Source organism: Halyomorpha halys, unplaced genomic scaffold (assembly GCF_000696795.3).
Source record: "Halyomorpha halys isolate HHAL.00 unplaced genomic scaffold, Hhal_1.1 Scaffold808.1, whole genome shotgun sequence".
In the NCBI taxonomy this organism is placed as follows: Eukaryota; Metazoa; Arthropoda; class Insecta; order Hemiptera; family Pentatomidae; genus Halyomorpha; species Halyomorpha halys.
Window position 1 is genome coordinate 39,327 of NW_027111618.1, and position 22,392 is coordinate 61,718.

The following is a 22,392-nucleotide window of genomic DNA, read 5'->3' on the forward strand; positions in this document are numbered from 1 at the left end:
ATTTTAAGACCCCATATAGATTTATTTTAATTTTTTTTTTCTTATACATAGGGACCAATTTTTAGGTTTTCGGATATGCAGATTATGAAAATTATATCGATTTTATGATCTCGTATCCAGTTATTTTTACTTTTAAGGTTTTTAACATGTTAGGGGGCCTTTATATGTTTTGAGGAATGCAGAATATGAAAATGATATCGATTTTGTGATCGCTTATCGATTTATATGAACTTTTCTGATTTCTAACATGTTACGGTCTCTTTATATGTTTCAATATATGCCAAAAATGAAAATTCTATCGATTTTAAGATCGCGTATCGATTTATTTTAACTAAGATAAGAAATCTGCATATCTCAAAACATAAAGAGCCCCTAACATGCTAAAAATCAGAAAAGTTAAAATAAATCGACAGTATTTTCATATACTACATATCTCAAAACATTAAGGTACCCAAACATGTTGGAAATCAAAAAAGTTCAAATAAATTGATAGGTAATCTTAAAATCGATAGCATTTTCTTATTCTACATATCTCAACGTATATAAAGGGACCTTAACATGTTAGAAATCAGAAAAGTTTAAATAAATCGATAGTATTTTCATATTCTACATATCCCAAAACATAAAAAGGGACCCTAATATGTTAGAAATCAGATAAGTTAAAATCAATCTATACGCGATCATTATATATATATATATATATAGCTGTAAGACAAAAAATGTCGTCTTTATACAAATATAAACGTATTCGGATTGGTAATCACATAATTTTTTCGAATAAGAGATTATTTTTCTATAAAATGGACGAATATAAAAGTATTCAAATGGTTATTCAATTTGTTTGGCCCGAATAATTGATTATTCGTGTAAAATAATGACTAATGAAAAAGTATTCGGATAGCTAATCATATGTTTTGTACGAATAATTGATTATTCGAGTAGAAAATTCACGAATAAAAAATTATTCGTCTCTCGTCATTCGAATAATATTTGCCCAACTCTGACGCGAAGCCTCTTTGGCTTGAAGAAGATTGATCGTTCTTCTTTTCTTGAAATTTAAGTATGAAACCAGATGTTTCTTGAAGTTATGAATTTTTAAAATATGATTATTAGATTATAATTTTTACTTTTTTATTAGTCAATCCTAAAATAAGTGAATATAAGCAACACAACCGTAATTATAAATATGATTTTTATCAAGTTTTGTTTAAAATTTAATGATTATTTTTTATCATGTCACAGAGTTTTTTTTTATTTTTTGCACTTAATTTTTGTATTTGTGATTTTATAAATTTATTTTTTAATAAAATTTTTCAATACTGAATTATTTTTGTTTTCAGGGAGTGAATCGTAAGGACACGAGTGGAAATCCAGATGTTGACTCCAAGAATCGGTTGTGCTGTATTCCTACTCTGTCCCGCACTTCAGAAGTTATTTTGTACAAATTCTAGTAATGATTTATATTTTTGTATTGTAAAACTTTATTAAGACAATTTTTTGAAACATGTTAAGTTCTTTTTCTTATTTTAAATATCCTATTTTTTTTTTTATATCTTTAAAGACACAGTAATGTCTTTTACAAGACAGGGTGCTATTAAATGTTGATAGTTATGACATTGCAGTTATGATGAACGTCAGTAGGGTAGACTGTGGTCATTTGTATTATTTTTTGAAAAATTTCTTGTTGCGACTACTAGTTGTTTCCATATAGTATGAATAGATACTTTGATCAAAAATTATTTATAAGTTAAAGAATAGGCAGTATAATTTTTTTTTTAATGAAAACACCAAATGAAAAATCAATTTTAGTAGAAGATATAATTTCATACATGGCTGTCCGGTCTGAGGTCAGTTCAAACATAATCTGGCTGCAGTTGAATTATATATAAATAATACAAAATTTTAGAATTAATTAATTAATTAATTAAAATTTTAACTAAATAAAATTTTAACTTGTTTACAACTTATGTGTTACCGGAAGATAACAATAATAAGGCACAGAAACGTCAAACGCAGTAATAATATTATTTTTATTTTCTGTTAAATCTACTTCCAGTCGTTCCGGCCCCTTCTTGAGACTACGGGTCCCAAGGTGTATTCCCTGGCATTGGTGATTATGGTGAATTGACGGTTGCAATCCGGAAACGCTAGCACCGGTTCCTACTGTAATTTTTCCATGCATCTTTGCAAATTATCCTCGATTCCTGGCGTTACTACGATACGATTCGCTTTTTTTAAAAGATTGTTGATGGGGATTAGGTGCTCCACCATCTCTGGTACGAACCATCTATCATAGTTCAGCGTACCCAACAACCGTCGGATACTTCTAGCGTCCATGGAGATTTCCATTCTCTTGATCGCGTCGACTTTCTGCGGATCCAATATGGCATTATATCGGGATATTGTGTAACCCAGGAAGGAAATCTTGTCTTGCCCCAAAATAGATTTCTGGGGTGATAATTTTAGCCCGAATTGCCGAACACTTTGGAAGAATCTCCGCAACTGCTCTACGTGGCCAGTCTCCGTTTTACTAAATACCAAAAGATCGTCCATACATATCTGCCACATAGACTCATCAATACCTCTCAAAAATTCGCCCTTGAACCGTTGAAAGGTTACAGGGGTTACTTTTGGAGGTTTCTATAAATTGGGTAAATTTATAAGATTCCCAACTGATCGCAAGTACATTTAGCAAAGTAGACACTGCTAGTCATACTGAAACTTATAAAACTAAATTGGAACAGTTGCTCACATTCCTTAAATCAGAGTTGGAAGGTGAAGAGAGAATACATTTAGCGAAACCTGGGTTTAGGAATGAGAGTAACCGCAAGAGCGACCGGATATTTAAGGAAGAAACACCTGTTCCTACTGTTAGTCATTTATTTTCTGGTGAGAGAATTAAAAGAATTCTGAATTGTGTATTTTGTGAAAAGGGTCATGACAGTAGACACTGTTTTACTGCTCAGAAAATGACATTGGGGAAAAGAGGGAAATATTGAACCAAAAAAGAGTATGTTATTTGTGTTTCAAATCTGGTCATAGGGAAAAATATTGCAAGACACCTGTAAGATTGTAGTTTGTGATAAGAGGTATAGTTCACTGATGTGCACAGAACTTTCAATAAATAAAGAAGATAAGGGGGAAGAGATTAACACTATAGCTAGGGTTTTATATGCTATTGTAGTTCTGGAGAAATATTATTACAAACACTTGTGATTAAAGGACGCAGTAGAGTGGTTAGAACTTTAATTGATTCCGGTTCTCAGAGGCGATTTAGCTAGTTCGTAGGCTATGGGGTAGAACATAAGTACATCTGAACGGCACACCGTTATAAACTTGGACTATTGACATGGGTGCTGCAACATGCTTTTCCTAAAGATTATTCGGAAACGTTTATGGCAGCAGTGACTCTGATGTCATGCCTTGAGAAATAGATGGAGAGCTTCTATAATAACGGATCAAAAACTTGGCGGTGCAAACGCAAACTGCTACTCTTGTTCGAAAATCAATATCAGGTTTTGTTAAGAGCTGTCATAATGTATCTGTATGCATTACGTTATAATAAGTTCACATATTTATTTGTACTATATAAATTTGCTACATATGACTAAATCATACATATTTATGTGTAATTAAGTACTTAGTTCTGCAATGTAAATTGTTTTATTTACCTACTTAACAACAATAGTGAATCGTCAATTGCTTTAGCTAGTTTTCATTTTGACTAAGACACCAAAAGGCCTTTATTTGATTGATATCGAAAATCCAAAAGTTTTGTTAATCAGTCACAGTTATTCTGGATTGTAAATGCAGTGCTGTAATTTAGTTAACGTTACAACTCATTTATTTTTTCATTGTTGATAATTTTCTCAAAATGAGCACTATAATATATTGAATAAAATTTAGATTAAATATGCAAAATTTCGTTTATTTTCCTCATACTAATAAAATATTAATGTATTCTCAAAAATTATTTGTTATATACAATTCAAAAATTGTTTCTTTAATAAACAAATTTAAGTTTAAAAATTGGCATCCATAAACAAAATATAATAAACAATATGTGAATAACATATAAGTTATGCGAAACTTTGTTTTAGTTTTTAAAATTCTTTTTTGCATGGCAATGAAGTAGTTTATTTATTTGTTCTTATCTTCATTGTTCATCAACAGTACAGACTGAATTATAATTAGATTAAATGACCAAAAATCGGTTGTTTATTTCTCAAACATATAAAATATTTATTTATCGTCGAAAATCGGGAAGTACTTGTTTAAATAAAGATCTGGGGCCAAGTCGCATCAGTACTGAAGACATTTTCAGTAATAAGAATGTACCATTGATTTATGGAAATGTTCCTTATAAGGAACAGTTTTACAACACCCATTTTTAGCATTCTCTTTGTTAAACCAGGTCTTGTCAACTTTACAGTTAAACACAGGTAGAGAATAAATCCTCTCATATACAGGTAAAATGACCGAGGGTCATCTTTTACTAAATTTACACAAAGTAAGGTCAATACCATTTTCGGTGATGTTTGTTGCTGCAAAATATTTTTAATACCATTTATTATCACTTAAATAATTTTTTGATAGTTATCCTTTATTCTCTATTATTATGTGATTACGGTGCCTATTAATTAAAGTCAAAATATTTTCAAATATCAAATAAGGGTCATAATCTTGGAAACCCATGTTATACTGCCACAATTTATTTTGTTATTGTTGGTTAGTCTGATTTAACTATAATAGCAAGGAGTAGCTATTTTATTTAACGAACATTAAATTATAAATATGTATTTTATCTAATTTCATTTTTTTTGTTTAAATAATAATTTGTTCTTTTAGATAATTTGGTTGTAAAGAAGATACGATCATCAACAATTATTGGAAGAGGGATATTGATTTATAAATGACATCTATGCTTTTTTTAATATCCAAATAACTTTTGATCGTTATAATAATATTATTATTTTAATAAAATTCCATACAATAAAAAGGAGAATAAACCATATTCGTTTTACCAACCGACTTTCAATATCTCTAATTTCAAATGAATTTGAGAAATACGAATAATTTATTGTTTAAGCAAAATAGAGAACTAGAGATGAAGAGGCAAAAAATGTATAGGATTTCTATATACCTATTATTTATACTCCATGCTTTAATAGAATAGTATGGAAAATCTTATTTTATTTTCCTATTCTTTAAATCTTAAATTACGATATTTCTAATTAATATGCTTAGTTATTGTTATATTTTGAAGATGATGAATCTTCAGTTGATCCTATTATATCAAAAGAAGAAGTTATTAAAAAATGAGTGAAATATAAATTATGATTTTTTTTTATAAAAGAATCTAAAAGTAGAGTAGATTTGGGGGATAGTGGAGTGGGGAAATTTTAAACTGATTCAGGTATAAGGGCTTAGGATGTATATGTCCAAGAGGCAAGGAAACGGTACTCAGTTGTTGTCAGTTATTACTGTAAAGATGTCTTACTACAAGAGAAGAAGGGTTCAAGAAGAGGAGCCAACAGAGGTTCCAGTCAATTTGAGGAACTAAAACCTGAGGAAGCTTGCCCGCGTCCGGGGTGCAAGAAAAAAAATAAACATAGCATGATGTGCTATCGGTGCAGGAGGGTGTTTCATCCTGACTGCGCCGGGCTCCCGGACGCAAATTTTAGGTTCTTCACGGGCCTGGATTGTTTCCTCGCTTGAATTTATGGATATTTAAAATATGATTATTAGATATTATAGTATTATAATTTTATTTCATTTTTAGCTTTTACTTTTTTTAATTAGTCTATCCTAAAATAAGTGTATATACCCAACAGATCGTTTTTAAAAAATGTACCTGAGATTTTTATCTACTTTTCTTTAAGATATAATGATTACTTTTTATAATATCACAGAGTTCTTTATTTTTTGCACTTAATTTTTGTATTTGCGATTTTTTTTTTATTAAAATCTTTTAAAACTGAATAATTTTCGTTTGCAGGGAGTACATCGAAGGACTGCAGTAGAAATCCAGATGTTCACCCCAAGAATAGACAGTACCAGTATTCCTCCTCCATTCAGGACTCCAGAAGTTATATTGTATAAATTCCAGTAATGATTTATATTTTTGTATTGTAAAACTTTATTAATACTATTTTTCGAAACATATAAATTTTTTTTTCGTATTTTAAATATCCAATTTTTTGTTTTATATCTTTAAAGACACAATAATGTCTTTCACAAGATTTTTAACAAGACTATTAAAGTTTGATGGTTATGATATTGCCATTATGTGGTCATCTGTATTATTTTTTTGAAAATTTCTTGTTGCGACTGCATTACTTTTTGAAGTATTGCTCGTTTTGACTACTTGTTATTTTCATAAATGTTTGATATATGTTGAGATAAAAGTTATTTACATGTTAAAGCAAACTCAAAATGACTTTCTTTTTCATACATTGATACATTTTACAAAAAAAAAAATGGATGATTCAAAACTGCCTGGACTAGCGTCAGTTGAAAACTTTACCTGGATATTTGAAGGGCATATAAATAGTAGAAAATTTAAGGATTCATATTGTTATACGTTTTTATTTCTTTTATTCAAATATTTTAAAAATATTACACTATTTGACTATTCATATTACTTTTCGTTTTTATGTCCTTTATTTAAATAATTTTAAGATCTCTATTTTCACTTATCAACATTTAACATATGTCACATTGCCGTTTAAGAAGGTGAAAAGTATAATAATTATTTCAATTTTTTTTTCAAATTAGTCTTAATCGAATGGTCTCATATTCGAAAAACGAGAAAGTAAACAATTAGCCATATTTTCCAACAATGCCCATATTTCACACCACACCTCAATTAGCTTAGGACTAAACACAGATATTTCAAAAACCCTCAGAGACGATAATAGAACTGTAGAATTGGTGTTTCGGTTTTTGAAATCACAACATTTGCAGACAAAAATATAACATTGAACGGAAAAAATAATAATAATAAAATAAATAAATAAAATAATAAATACTTAAATTAAAAAATAAATTAAATTAAACGAATGTAAGCAAGGTTAAATAAAATGTGAATGGCATTGATGACCAATGAAGTTTGGCGCCACTAAACAGAAATAAACAAACAAACGATAAAGTAAAAACAAAAATCTTCATCTAATAACTTTTAGTTAATATTGTTTCATTGTACTAGATAGTATTTAACAAGGCTAGGTACAATTTAATTTTTTTTTATCAATGTAATTAGGACACGTCAGTTATGATGACAGTATGGTTGAATGAGGACATTTGTAACATTAAAACATGGTGGCCATAATGCAAACTGCTACTCCAGTTCCAAAATCAATAACACATTTTGTTAAAAGCTGTGATAATGTGTCACTGTACATCATGTATTCTATAAGTTCATATATTTACGACAAACGTGCTACAAAAGTTTGCTAGAGCCGAATAAGTTCATATAGATGTATATGTAGTTGTGTTCTCAGTTCTGAATTCAGTACCATTAACCTGGTTTATATACGCAATTGGTGTAACAATTTTCCCACAATCAATATTTTATTTTAGAAAGAGCGTATAATATATTGATATATTTAGATTAAATAAGTAAAAATTCATTTTTTTCTGATACAAATAAAAGATTTATTTAGTCTTAAAAATCTTAAAATAGTTGCTCTAAGTAATTTAAAAATTGTTTCAATAATAATTAAATTTATATTTAAGAATTGCAGTGTATAAACAAAAAATACATTATTTGAAATTTATTTTGTTTTTTGTTTAAATAATGATCGAGTTGTGGCCTTTTTGTTCGTATGAAAGTTCTGTTGATTGAATTTAACTGACTTCATTTCGATTAGTGAGAATTAGTTCTGATGTTGACATATCCTGATTATTGACGCTCTGTTGTATTAAATTAGTTATTACAGTAGTTTATTTATATGTTATTATTTAAAAAAAAATAAAATCAACAGTACAGACTGAATTATAATTAGATTAAATGACCAGAAATTCATTGTTTATTTCTGACACAAATAAAATATTTATTTATCGACGAGATTCGCAAAAAACATGTTATGAGATCTGGGGCCAAGTGCCATCAGTACTGAAGACAGTTTCAGTAATAAGAATGTACCATTGATTTATGGAAATGTTCCTTATAACGAACAGTTTTACAACACCCATTTTTAGCATTCTCTTTGTTAAACCAGGTCTTGTCAACTTTACAGTTAAACACAGGTAGAGGATAAATCCTCTCATAGGCAGGTAAAGTGACCGAGGGTTATATTTTACTAAATTTACACAAAGTAAGATCAATAGCATTTTCTGTGATGTTTATTGCTGGAATATATTTTTAATACTATTTATAATCACTCAAATACTGTTTTGATAGCTATCTCTTATCCTATGTAATCATTCATTTCACACTCAGGCTAAATAGTTATAAAATTACCTAATATTCAATGATTACTTACTGTGTCTATTTTTTAAAGTTGAAATAATTATTTTCAAATATCAAATAATGGTTATAGTCTTGTACACTCATGTTATATTGCGGCAATGTATTTTATGTTATTGTTGGTTGGTCTCATTCAAATATAACTTTAGAAAGTTACATGACATGGATATTTATGTCATATTAACACTATATTTTTTATGTTAATATATTATTATTATAAAAATTAATGTAAGCTATATTTTATTTTCATGTTGGTGGGTCTCATTTAAATATAATATCGTTCAATAAAAATTGTGCAAATTGTTTCGAAAGCTTGCTATTGAAAGTTTGACGAGATTTATGTACGAGTAATATCTGAACCCATTTTCATTAATTACATTTTTTAATCCTCTTATAATTTATATCTATGATTCATTGAATCATTCTTACCAACCAGATTGCACAAAGAAAACAAAAAGTATTGAACTTGCTAATAATTATCAATAAAAAATTGAATTTGAGGTGAACGAAAGGATAATTACGTTTTGATAAAATAGATTTTCATTTAAACATAAACACAACTGAATTTATATTTTATAAAATGACTAGATAAATATTGTTAAATAAAATATTTAGGAGTTGTAAAAAGGTAGTATTTAGTTATTACTAGACTTGATATTAGTATTTTGTAATTGTAAATTGAATACTTTTTTATTTTTTAATAAATTATAAATTTGTAATTGTAATAAGGAACTAATATTTGGTTAATAACTAATAAATTGTAGAATAACCAATAAATTGTTTATTACTAAGATTAGTGGTAAAATGCAATACTAATTCTTTGAATTTAATAATTACTATTTTTTTTACTAACTAAAATCATTTAAATTATAATAAGATATTTAATTTAATTTATTTATAATCTTAATACAATTTTTTGACTTGAGACCATTTACTTATGATACGTATAAAAAAAGTATATTTAGCATGATGTGCTATTGGTGCAGGAGGGTATTTCATCCTGACCTTGCAACTTGAAGATAACTCACGTGCCTGGATTGCTTCTTCGGTCGAGTAACGTGAAGTGAAGCCTCTCTGGCTTGAGGTTGTGTGTCCGGGGTGCCAGAAAAAAAGCATATATAGTATGATATAGTAGCTCAAGAGGGAAGAAAACGGTGCTCAGTTAGTAGTTGGCAGTTACTGCTGCAAAAATGCGTTACTAGAAGAGAAGAAGAGATCAAGAAGAGGAGCCTACAGAGGTTCCAGTGTTTTCCTTCTTTCAATTCGATAAACTCAAACCAGAGGAAGCTTACCCGCAATGGGAAAACAAATACAGCTTGATGTGACTCCGGTGTAGGAGGGTAATTCATCCTGAACTTGCAGCTTGAAGATAATTCACGTGCCGGGATTGCTTCTTCGGTCGAGTAACGTGAAGTGAAGCCTCTCTGGCTTGAGGTTGCCGTGTCATGGCTCCAAGATAAAAAGCATATATAGTATGATATAGTAGCTCAAGAGGGAAGAAAACGGTGCTCAGTTAGTAGTTGTCAGTTACTGCTGCAAAAATGCGTTACTAGAGGAGAAGAAGAGATCAAGAAGAGGAGCCTACAGAGGTTCCAGTGTTTTCCTTCTTTCAATTTGATAAACTCAAACCAGGGGAAGCTTACCCGCAATGGGAAAACAAATACAGCTTGATGTGACTCCGGTGTAGGAGGGTAATTCATCATGTCTGCGCCGGGCTCCTGAACGCTGATTTCAGGTACTTCACATGCCTAAAGTGTTTCCTCGGTCCGGACACGTGAAGCTTGGCTTGAGGAAGTTTGATCGCTCTTCTTTCATTGACACATATGTATGAAACTATAATTTTTTTTGTTGGTATTTGGAATATTTGATATTTGGTCCTATTTTGTTTCTATAATTATTAGTTTTCATAAAACAATAGTTAGATTTCATTTTTATCTTCTACTTTGTGTATTTGTTTATCCTAAAATAGCAAAACGATCTTTTTTCGTATTTAGAAATATGTACCTTAGATTTTTCTCTAGTTTTAATTAAATTTAAAAACAGTGTTATTTAATATTTGAATTCTCACTTTTTGTATTTGTAATTTTGTTTTATTAAATCTTTTAGAACTGAATTATTTCTGTTGAAGGAGACTACAGCGGATACCAGATGTAGACTCCAAGACTTTTATGTGCTAAATTGCTGCATTATGTGGACTCCAGTAGAGTTATTTTTAAAAAGTTTTGTAGTTTTATATATTTCCGTAATATTTGGTCTTTACGAAACTGTATAAATACAATATTTGAAATTTATAATTTTTTTCTTTTGTCATTACGAAAAAATCTTAGGTTTTATGTTATTTCATTTTATATCTTCAACTGTACGTACGTGTGCTTTTAAAATTTGTTGTTTATGACATTACAGTTATATATGAAGGTATATTAGTATGACTTTTGGAAAATTGCTAGTTGTGATTGACTACGTGTTATTTCCACATATTTTGAATATATGCTTAGATCATAAATTATTTTTACATTACATTAAAGAAGGCGGAGTATTTTTATTTCATTCAAAAGTTCAAAGTAAAAATTAATTTTCGTAATAGGTACAATTATTTACATAACTTACCGTAATGCATTGTTGTTGAATTATAGATAAACAATACAAACTTTTAGTACTAATTGTTTTTATTTCCTTTACTTTAATATTTTTAAAATCTCTATTTTCATTCATTTTATAATATATATAAAGATTAATTACTTGTTAAGATAACAGGCCGGTCTAAGGTCTGTTGAAACAGCTGAGTGCGATTAAAACTCATATAAATATTAGAAAATTGTATTATTCATATTACTTTATAATTTTATTTTATTTATTTAAATATTTTTAAAATCTCTATTTTATTAACATTTGACATATAAAATTTCATAGCCATTTTAGAATGTGATAAGCATATATATTTCTATATTTTTGGTATTAATCTTAAGTTAATGATGTCATATTTTAAAAACGAGGACGTAAAAAAACAATACAATTATTGCATCTAATAAATTTTACCTTGTTAGCTGAAACATCACAGTGAGACCTATTCAACTTTACAGTAAAATCCAGATAGAGGATAAAATCTATCCGGTGCTAGTGGAGTGCAGTATATTTAGGTATATACCTAGGTTCATTTTCTATAAATGGATAAAATTGTAATGGATTACAATTTTTTTTTTATTGAATTTGTTATATCAAGAACTAAAAAGTTTACAGTTATGTAAGAAAATGTATATATTTTCTGTATACTAGGTACCATCTATTTTCTCAACAGCTAACGCATATTATCCGTTAGAAAGTAATAGTTTCTTTTAAGTGTACAACAGGAATAGTAAATTTCCTTGAAAAGAATGTTTTGAACCTTCTTGAATAATAATCTTTTAATAGCAATTAATTTTCAATTACTTTTAGCAATAGCTAAATTCTAAGCCATTTTCACTCGACTAAAAAGCCAATCGAGGTTGAAAGACAGTATTTCAGCTCATTAAATGATCAGATAAAACAAATATAATATACTAAAAAAATCAGGAAAAAAACAAATATCAGATCTTCAGTTTATCAGCAAAAACCATGTCATTCATAACCTTTTAGAAATTATTAAGCGAGAAATGAATTAACTATCACAGTAGAAGAAGTTGAATGATTGTCAATTACTGTTGATCCCAACATGCCGTACTGTTGATGAAGACAACAGGAAGAGCAGCTTATAGAGGTTTCTGTCATCTCTTCCAAGAGAGGCTGAAACCTGAAGATGTTCGTTTGCACCCTGAATTCCAAAACCAGAGCAAGTATAAGTAGAGGTGAAATGGTTGTTAGTTATTGTTGTGGCCAAGATGCCCTACTATCGAAGAGCAGCCAATATAGGTTCCTGTCTTTCCTCTCCTTCAGTAAAAGAGGCTGAAGACGCTTGTCCACGCCATAGAAACATGAAGAAAATCAAGTGTACCATGAGTTGTTATCGCTGTTAGGAGAGGTGGAATGATCATCAGTTATTGTTGTGACGAACATACGATACCATCGACGAGGACAAACGAGTAAACAGCCAACAGAGGTTCCAGTGTTTCCTCTCTTCCAGTAAAAGAGGCTGAAGACGCTTTCAAAACCGTAAAAACATGAAGAGAATCAAGTGTAGCACGAGGAGCTATCGCTGGTAGGAGAGGTGGAGTGGATTTCAGTTATTGTTTGTGACGAACATACGATACCATCGACGAGGGAAAACGAGTAAACAGCCTACAGAGGTTCCAGTATTTCCCTTCTTCCAATCAACTGGCGAGGCTCAAGCCGGGAGAGGCATATCTGCACACTGAATTTAAAAGTGAAGGAAGAAAGTTTGATGTGCTGTAGAGTTGTGCAAGAAGAGGTTCCAGTGAGTTACTGTATCCAATCTGAGGTTCCAGTATACCCTGTCATTCAATGATTCAATGAGATGGCCAAACAAGGAGAGGCGTGTCGACGCCCTATAGGTATAATGCAAAGCTAATATAGTATATTCAGTATGATGCAATATAGGCACATCAGGCTACTTTCACTCTCACAATGCGGGTTTCACGGGGGCAGATTTTTATTGCTTCACCTGATTGGATTTACACTTTGATCCGCACTGAAAATGCTGATCTTGTTTTAATTTGATACGGTCCTAATATTAGAACGAGTTCAAAATCAAACCCTAGTCAAAATCAAGTATATCATGATGTACTATCATTTTAGAAGAGGTGGAATGGTGGTTGGTTGTGTCCTACTAGCGACACCGTCAAGGAATAGAACAAGAAGACGTCTAGGTTTCTGGACCTAGATTCTAAGTGCTTCGCTTAATTGAATTTTCTCATCGGGCCGGACAGATTATGTGGGCTTGGTTTGAACATATGAAGCCAGAAGAACAGTGTAAACAGTATGATGTACTATCATTTTAGAAGTTGTGGAATGGTTATTGTTGTGTCCTACTAGCGACACCGTCGAAGAATACAACAAGAACATGTCCAGGTTTTTGGTTTTAAGTGCTTCACTTAATTGAATTTCCTCATGGGTCCAGACAAATAATGTGGGTTTAGTTTGAATAAATGAAGCCAAAAGAAACAGTGCATATGATATGATGTGCTAGCGTCTTAGAAATGGTGGGATGGTTATTGTTGTATCCTACTAGCGACACCGTCGAAGAATACAACAAGAAAAGATCCAAAAACCTGGACCACTTGATTTCAAGTGCTTCACTTACTAGAATTTTCTCATCGGTCCAGACACATAATGTAAATTTGGTTTTGAAAATGGAGCAAAAAAAAAAAACAGTGTATAAAGTATGATGTGTTATCATTTTAGAAGTGGTGGAATGGTTGTTGCTGTGTCCTACTAGCGACACCGTCAAAAAATACAACAAGAAGAGGTCCAGGTTTTTGGACGTAGATTTCAAGTGCTTCACTTATTCGAATTTTCTCATCGGTCTGGACAGATAATGTGGGCTTAGTTTGAACAAATGAAGCCAAAAGAAACAATGTATACAGTATGATGTACTATCATTTTAGAAGTGTTTTTATTGGGTGCTACTGGCGACATCGTCGAAGAATACAACAAATGTGGACTTGGTTTTGACAAATTAAGCCAAAATAAACAATGAATACAGCATGGTGCGCTTTCGATGTAGAAGAGGTGAAATAGTGGAAGATATGTTTCTTAGTTATTTTTCTGTCCAACATGCTATACCCTCGACATAGGCAGCAGGAAGATGAAGGTACAGAGGCTCCAATCTATTCTACAGTCCGAACCAAATATGCAAAATCAAATAAAGTTACTCCGAAAATGTGGGATTTAAACCTCCATTCATCATTTCAATCAGGATAAGACCTTGCTGGAATTGAAGATTAATTGTACATCGATATGACCTCATTAAATTTAGTAATAATAAATTAGGCCCACCTTTATGTTTTTACATTTTTAATATTAAATGTATTATATTTAATACATGGGCTATGTTACCAGAAATTTTAATAAATAATTTTCAGGATTTTCGCTGTAGGATTGATATTTAAGAAAGTTTTTACATACAATTATAAAATAAATAAAATTATATTGATATTTTAAACAAAAAAAACATTTCTTAACATTTGGTAACTTTTTATTTCTAATCAAGCTCAAAGTATATATTATAATTTATAATTATATCAGAACTCAAAATACAATTGTAAATTCCCGAAAAGTAATTTTCACTAATTTTAACTTCACTGGTTGGCCTTATTTGAAACAATTGGTTTTTCCAGTCATTTCTATACATGTAGCACATTTTAGACTTTGCAAGCCATACTGGAGCGAATGTAATAAATTAACAACCTATCACAATCCTTTGGACAGATAAGTCATTATGTAGCTCTTTGTAAATAGTACTTGTTATGTGTCTGACGTCACTCAAAAAACAAATTGAGACCAACTTTTCGGAATATTACTATATTCGATTTAGTTTCAGAGTATTATTATAGTATTATAGTAGTTTTAATTGAAGCATAATAATACAAGTAGCCACAATAAAGCGAATGAGTATTAGCGTTCTACGCATAGGGTGACATAACCTAACTCTACTTCAAATCAGAAGTGAAACCAAAAAATCCAAGACCTTGGCGCTTATGTTTACGTTGTGATTAGTAGAAATATTCACCATTACAGTCTAAACTGAATCAGAAGGAAGCCAGTGGTCCAGGCAGTCACAAAGAAAGGAAGAAGAAGAAACAAAATTAAATATAACAATAATAGAACGAAAAAAAAAAACTAAATATTTTTGATAGAAAAATGTTATAATGGGCTACTTTCTTGAGAAATGTGACGTAAATGTTGCTATAACAACAACCGTCTGATTAGAACCCTGGACCATAAGGAAAAGAGCTGGAAGGTAGGGCGCACCCCGAGGCCGACCGACTTACAGTGGCAGTTTCATTTGTATCCGATCGGGGATTTATCTTCCATCAGGTTGTTTTATCTGCCCTGGGTAATTGCTCTGTCGGCCATTTTCAGCTGCTCCCAGGTTCGGTAACGTTTATGTAGATTGGATTCTACTGCGATAAAGGGTCGACTGGGAATTATAAATTTAACGCTGACCTTTCAACTTTGAGGGCCGCAGTGCCCTCTGCTACAGCTGTCCTTAAATCTAATTTAATTAAAACAATACTCTAAAGGATCCCGTAGCAGATCCTTGTTGGGCAGATTTCAGTAGAAAGGATCGGGCACAAAAGGAATAATTATTGAAAACAAAAAAAAATTCTTTTTCAACCTTTTTTTGTTCTAATCTTAACTTTATTTGTACTCCTCAGTGAAGAAGCACGCGACAACCTACTAACTGACTTTATTTGTATAAATTATGATTATGCTGAAGTTTATTTTTATTTATAAAATTGGAATAAAAAGTAAAGTCCGATATGTATGAGGACATGAAAAAAAAAACACAAAAAAAAGGTATAGTGAATTACAATATTGATTATAGGACTAACAATATTATAAAGTTTAATAATTAGGACATATCCATTAAAAGGAGGACATAAGATATCCAGGAATTAAGGTGATTATTTAAAATATAAAAATAATTGACTTTTCTTTATTCGAATAGTGATTATTATTAATATACAATATCTTAATATAATTGTGAATAATTTAAATATAAAAGTATTTGTAAAGTTTGATAAGATTTAACAATTAGTAAATAAGAAATGGGTTGTCCGAAACCTCTAGAGCTCTTTTCCCTGCTTGTTTACTTCCAAATTTAACTTACTACCATTTAATAAACAAGTTATTGTTGTTGTTTTTTATTTTATATATTTATTTTTGTACTATTTAAATGAAAAACATACACCAGTACTGTGGTTTAAAAATTAGTGGACATCTTTTAAATAAGATTATGATCTATTTTCACCTGTTTATATACTACTGAGTGGTGAGGTAGGTTTTATTCATATAATAAAAATATAACTAATTTGGTTAGTACCAAGATTATCTTGTGATAAACAATATTCATATACGTTATTAGTTTGAATTTTCTTAATGTCTATGGCCTATATTCCAGTCAGAGACAAAAGTATAAATCAATTAAAATAAAAAAAAAATATTGCAATCATTTACAGCTTATTCTAGAACCAGACATTCAGATGATCGGAGCTTGTACATTCACCTTAGGTGTTTAGAGTAATCCTTACATCCCAATCATCCAATTCCTACTTCTTCCCACTTTCAACTTCTGCTCCCTATAGGAACTGATAAAAAAAAAAAAACACTGTCTTACCGTATTGTCGATGTGGTGTTAGATTGTGCTGTTGACTGTGTGTTCTATTTAGCACAGCATTAGTGATATACAAATATAGTTTTATAGTATTAATTGTGCTAACTTATCGTTCGCCTAAAATTGTTGTGCTCACGTTACACCAAAAAATATTATATTTAAAATTTTTTTTCTCACTGTAAATAGAATGAGTCTTGATATCGGATATGCAGGAAAATTAACTGGTAAGCACATTCTTGATGGGTTTGAGGTTTCGGTACATTTGGTTTTGAGTATATCTATGTTTACATGTTAGTTATTAAAAATAAATACCTGAAAATTAATTAAATACTGATGATTTGCATTATTGACTCTTACATTATATATAATTGTTTACATTTTTTTAATAGCCTGTAATATAACTTTTTAACATTATCTACTTCTAGTTTTTTGTGCGAAGATCTAGACAACATTGTAACAAGTAGACCTGATCTAGTACAGATCACAAAAGATGAATTAAAAAAAAAATACAATAAATATATTAATTTAACAAACGGTGGTACTTTTATACATATTTAACTTATGAATTTCTAAATAATATTTTATCTTTTTTAATATATATCTTATATTAAACAGAAAGCATAAAAAAATGCATAAAATATCAATCAACATAGTATTTTAATGTGTAACATTGTTCATAAACTTATTTATAAATTAATTTAGGAAAAAATTATCAATTTTATGTTTATGACAAATAAAATATAGAACTAATAATAGTTTTTGCTTAGATATTCACGGTTATTATAATTTGTATAATATATTAAATATTCAGTCCTCAGTCGGTCAGTTATACATTTTTTCAACACCTAGATAAAAATCAGAATTATAATAAGATTATAAGAGATGCACTAAGTATAATTAATGTATATACATAATAAATAATTAGAGGATAGTCAATTTTTGTCATAAATGCTCTTATTTCTTAGTTTAATACATTATTTCAATAATGATAATTCCTCATTGCTAAAACATGCAATAATGACAAAACATTTGTTTAGTAAATGTATTTCTACAAACATATTTGTTTCGTTTAAGTAATAATTAATGGCAATAAATACATTTTGTAGCTTTACGTTTTATATTTTAATTTATAGTTAATATATTTTTTCCTACGTATTTTTTTATTGAACCTATTTATTTATATTTTTGTTATTAATTTCAGAATAATATTTCATCTTTTATAATACATATTTTCATTCAAATAAAAATAAAATTATTCCTTTATCAACAAACATATATTTGTACTATTCAAGATAATTTGCTATCAATAACAATAATAAAATTCACTTCTAATATTCAAGTTTTTCCTAATGAAATAACAAATATATATTTTTATCATATAACTAATTTTAATTAGAGCAACAAATTATGTTTGAATTATTTTCTGACAAAATAGAAGAAAGAAAATAGATGCGTGATTTGTTTTATATTTTTTTTGTTCTTTTTCATTCAATTATTTTTTTACATATTTTCATTTTTCTGGCTTTTTATCATTATATATAATCTGTACATATATATATTATTTTCAATTATACAATTTTCTCTCTTACTCGAACATGACTTTTTTTTGTTAATCAAAAAAAAAAAATAATCAACACTATTATAAACATTTTAAATACGGAAACAATATAAATAAATAAAAACCCAAACATGGCCGTCCACAACTATATATTATAAACAAACAATATAAATAAATAAAAACCCAAACATGGCCGTCCACAACTATATATTATAAACAAACAATATAAATAAATAAAAACCCAAACATGGTCGTCCACAACTATATACAATTAAAATTCAAAATAGCAATCCATATACATGAATATATAAAATATATATATAAAACTAAAAGTAACAAATATAAAAGTGATGATTATAAAAAGATATCAATATCAATATTAATAACAGTTTTTTTAATATATATTCATGGTAAGAAGAACGGGCAATATTTTCTTTCTCCCTACAATATTTCAAAAGAAATTACATTCTTTAATATTAACATTTGTATAACAAAATACATTATAATAATATATCTAATGGAATTAGTATGTACATACAGGTATTGTTTCCATTTCTTCCAATATTAATGCAATAAATGCTTTTTTTCGATAATGTCCAATTTTTATATGGCAGGACTAGATAAATTGATACTTCGACATCAATAACATAAAAATGTTTTATATATTATTTATATTAAAATCATGGTATATTAAAAAAAAAAATTATGATGTGAAGTTAAATTCCTCCATTTACTTGTAGACGTTAGTAATAGAGAAGAGAACTCATTTACACCATTTTTGCTAGATACATAAATACATATGGATGTGAAACATTTTAATACGCTATCATTCCTATAGTATTTAAACAATGATCGATAAATGAATAAAGTAATACACAAAAATTAACATCTGTACTTGTAGCGGTGACTCCATGAAGGATTTTAATACTTTGTAAGGAAGTAATGTTTATTGAACAATGGTTGTGAAAGGAAGTGATACCCTTATCAAATTAAATTTAAAACGTCGCTATCGTGAATCATTCTAATAATAATATAAAAATAATCAAATTTAAATTTACTTGCTATTCATTTTCATTTTACTCAGTTTGTAATTAGGGTCATCCAGCTGCAACATATGTGAACAATGTGAATAGTTTTACCAATGGGCCATTTATAAATGTTTAGTTTATTTTCTTTTATTTCAGGTCTTAATTTTCTATTCAGGTTTCAACAAGAAATCTCCTGACGTGAAAATATTTTTTCATAGGTTATTGCTGTCAATATGCTGAATGGTTTCTTATGTTATTGTCGCTTCATTAATAATTTCAAATTTGTTCCCTTCAAAAAAACAACTAAAAAGGTTATTAATTCCTGTTGAATAGACAAATGTGGTCTCAGTACCTCGGGATTTTGGCAAATCCTTTCACAAAACTACTTTTCTTCTTTGTTTCTATTAGAATTTATTATCTAAAATATATTCTGTTTTTTGTTTTTTAAACTATTAGCTATTTGATCGGTTTTCAATTTTATTTTTGTGTAACTGAGATTTATTAATCTTTCTTCTAGTTTCTATGAGAGCTCTTTTTTTTTTCCAATAGACATCAATAGTTTTTGAAATATTACTTACTGTAGAACGGAGCCCGACAAATGTATATTTGTAGAACTCAATGAATACTTTCCTTTTTGACCAATATTACTTAAAACAAATGAATTGTCAAAAATTAATTAATAATATTTTTTATTCATAATTTTTAAAATCTACAGTATTACAAATCACTTCCCTATTTGTTACCGTTATCACATAATCCATCATGTTTTGTCACATAATTACAAAACAAATTGTCAACAAATAACTTTGGTTTTGAAGACGACATACTCTTCTGTGTTGTGACTTCCAATACTTTTTAGTACCCAGTATTTTAACGACACATCTTTAAATAATAATATAAAAAGTTCAGCGTTTATAACGGAAAATTTCATGAGCTATCATAAAATGGTTCATCTTAGAACATAGCTTTTTTTTTTCTTTTTTTTTATCAAATCATTCATCTCGCCATTAAAATAAGAAATATGATTATAAGTTTCAATTTTAACTAGGAATGATACCATACTTTACAAAGACAATTTTAATTTCTTCACTAATGTTTCTAGTCAAATAAATAAATAATTTAAACAAATAAATTAAATATATCTTAATAACATAAAAAACTTTATATAAAAATATATATAAAAGTAAAATCTTAAGCTTACTGACGTAGGTCGGTATCTTCATTTATATTTTTGGTTCCAGTGAGTCAAAAAGGTGATCAGTTTTAGATTATCTCGCCTTGAGTGATTTTATAAAACTGGATATAGCTGAAGAACCTAGGTACCTTATCGTGAGTGAGCCAATAGATGATAGAAAATTTGTTTGACTGAAAAATGTTTTCTTGTTTTGTGTGAGTTTGTAGATCTAATTTCTTCATAGTTTGGATCATAACAATGAAGGTTAAATTGAAGGCATTAAAATGTACTTTACATCGACATTGAAATATATTCCTTACAAAGAATGAAGCATTCCTTAGTGCTAAGTAATTTCATGTACAGTGGTTTCTGATAGATTAAATTCTAATGAATATTGCTATGGTGAGAGATATTAATGAAAAGAGGAAGAGAGGGGATGACTATGCTGGGGGGGGGAGTATGAATTTGAAAGATCCAATAATGTATGCAGAGAAGAATAGCCGTTTGAGGGAACCAATAATTTTGCAGATTCAATGGATATTAGCGGTGAAAAAGAGATATGAAATTTAAACAAGAGAAAGAAATAGGTGGAATCCAGAAGTAGGAGTGGGATATTGAAACAAATGTTTCTGACCTCATAGTGATAGTACCATTTATATGTTCAATGTGATTGTTGGGCGGACAGCATTCCGTTAAAATTAGTTTCTGCAATGCCACAGCGTCTGCAATGTACATAAGAGCCAAAGATGATGCAATAAAGTATATAATGAACAGTGTATTATTAAATAGTTTTATTTTAATAAATTACTTGCTGCAAATAATAGCAATATTTTTATTTTTATTTAAAGCTATTGTGTAGGAATAATTTTAACATTGATTGTTAATATCAATAACTTGTATTGAACCATCTATAATATATACCATCGATCTGTAAGACAGCGGGTTTTATTTAAGTAATTTAAAAATAATTTTAAAGTTAATAAATTTAATCAAAGAAATGGTAACATTTTTCCCAAACATGAATGAAAAACTTCTTTATTTATATAATTTTACAGTGATATGAGCTTTGAAAATAAATCTTAAGTAAAATATTGATTTATTTATTGTAGATATAAACGGCCTGAGAAAGATGACCTCAGTAAAGAAACTGCTGTTAATAAGCAGAATTTTAAATAACCTAACACAAATTTTTTTTCTTACCTCCTTTATAGAATAGATAAATAGCAGAATTAATATATATCTATATATATACATATGTAGTTAGCGCCCTACATAAAGGAGGTAAGAAAAAAAAAACACACACACAATACTTATAGTATTTTTATTTAAAATAAAATTAAATATCCTGACTGAAAATTATTGTTGTATAATTTCACATTTAAAAATATGATTTTAAAGTAGTTCATTAACTTTTTTTCAGTCTTGTTTTTTTATTCATATTGATAAAATGAATACATTAGATTAAAAAGTCAGTTACAGGGTTGTCATCAATTTATACTATATTATCTATCAGTTGTATGTTTGTAGAGTGTTTTTTATACATTACATATCCTGAAAACCTTTCTTTCTTTATAATAGTATTTCTTTCAACAATACTGGACAGTATAACTGGAACTTTAAATGAGTTTATGCAATAAAACGTTATGGAGCAGGCATTTGCGGCTTAGATTATTCTTGGAGAAGTTCTTCGATGACCACATAACTCTTAAATAAGGCAGGCGATGACGTAGAAGATGAAGGGGGAGGGGTAGGGGGAGGGAGAATGCTCCCCTGGGTCTTCATCCGCCTTATCAACTTCTTTCTTATCAGAAGATACGGTGAGGAGCTGCTTCGAATCTTAGCGAATCCTATCTGATCCTGTGGGCAATAACACGTGCCGGCTTCAGCTCTGGA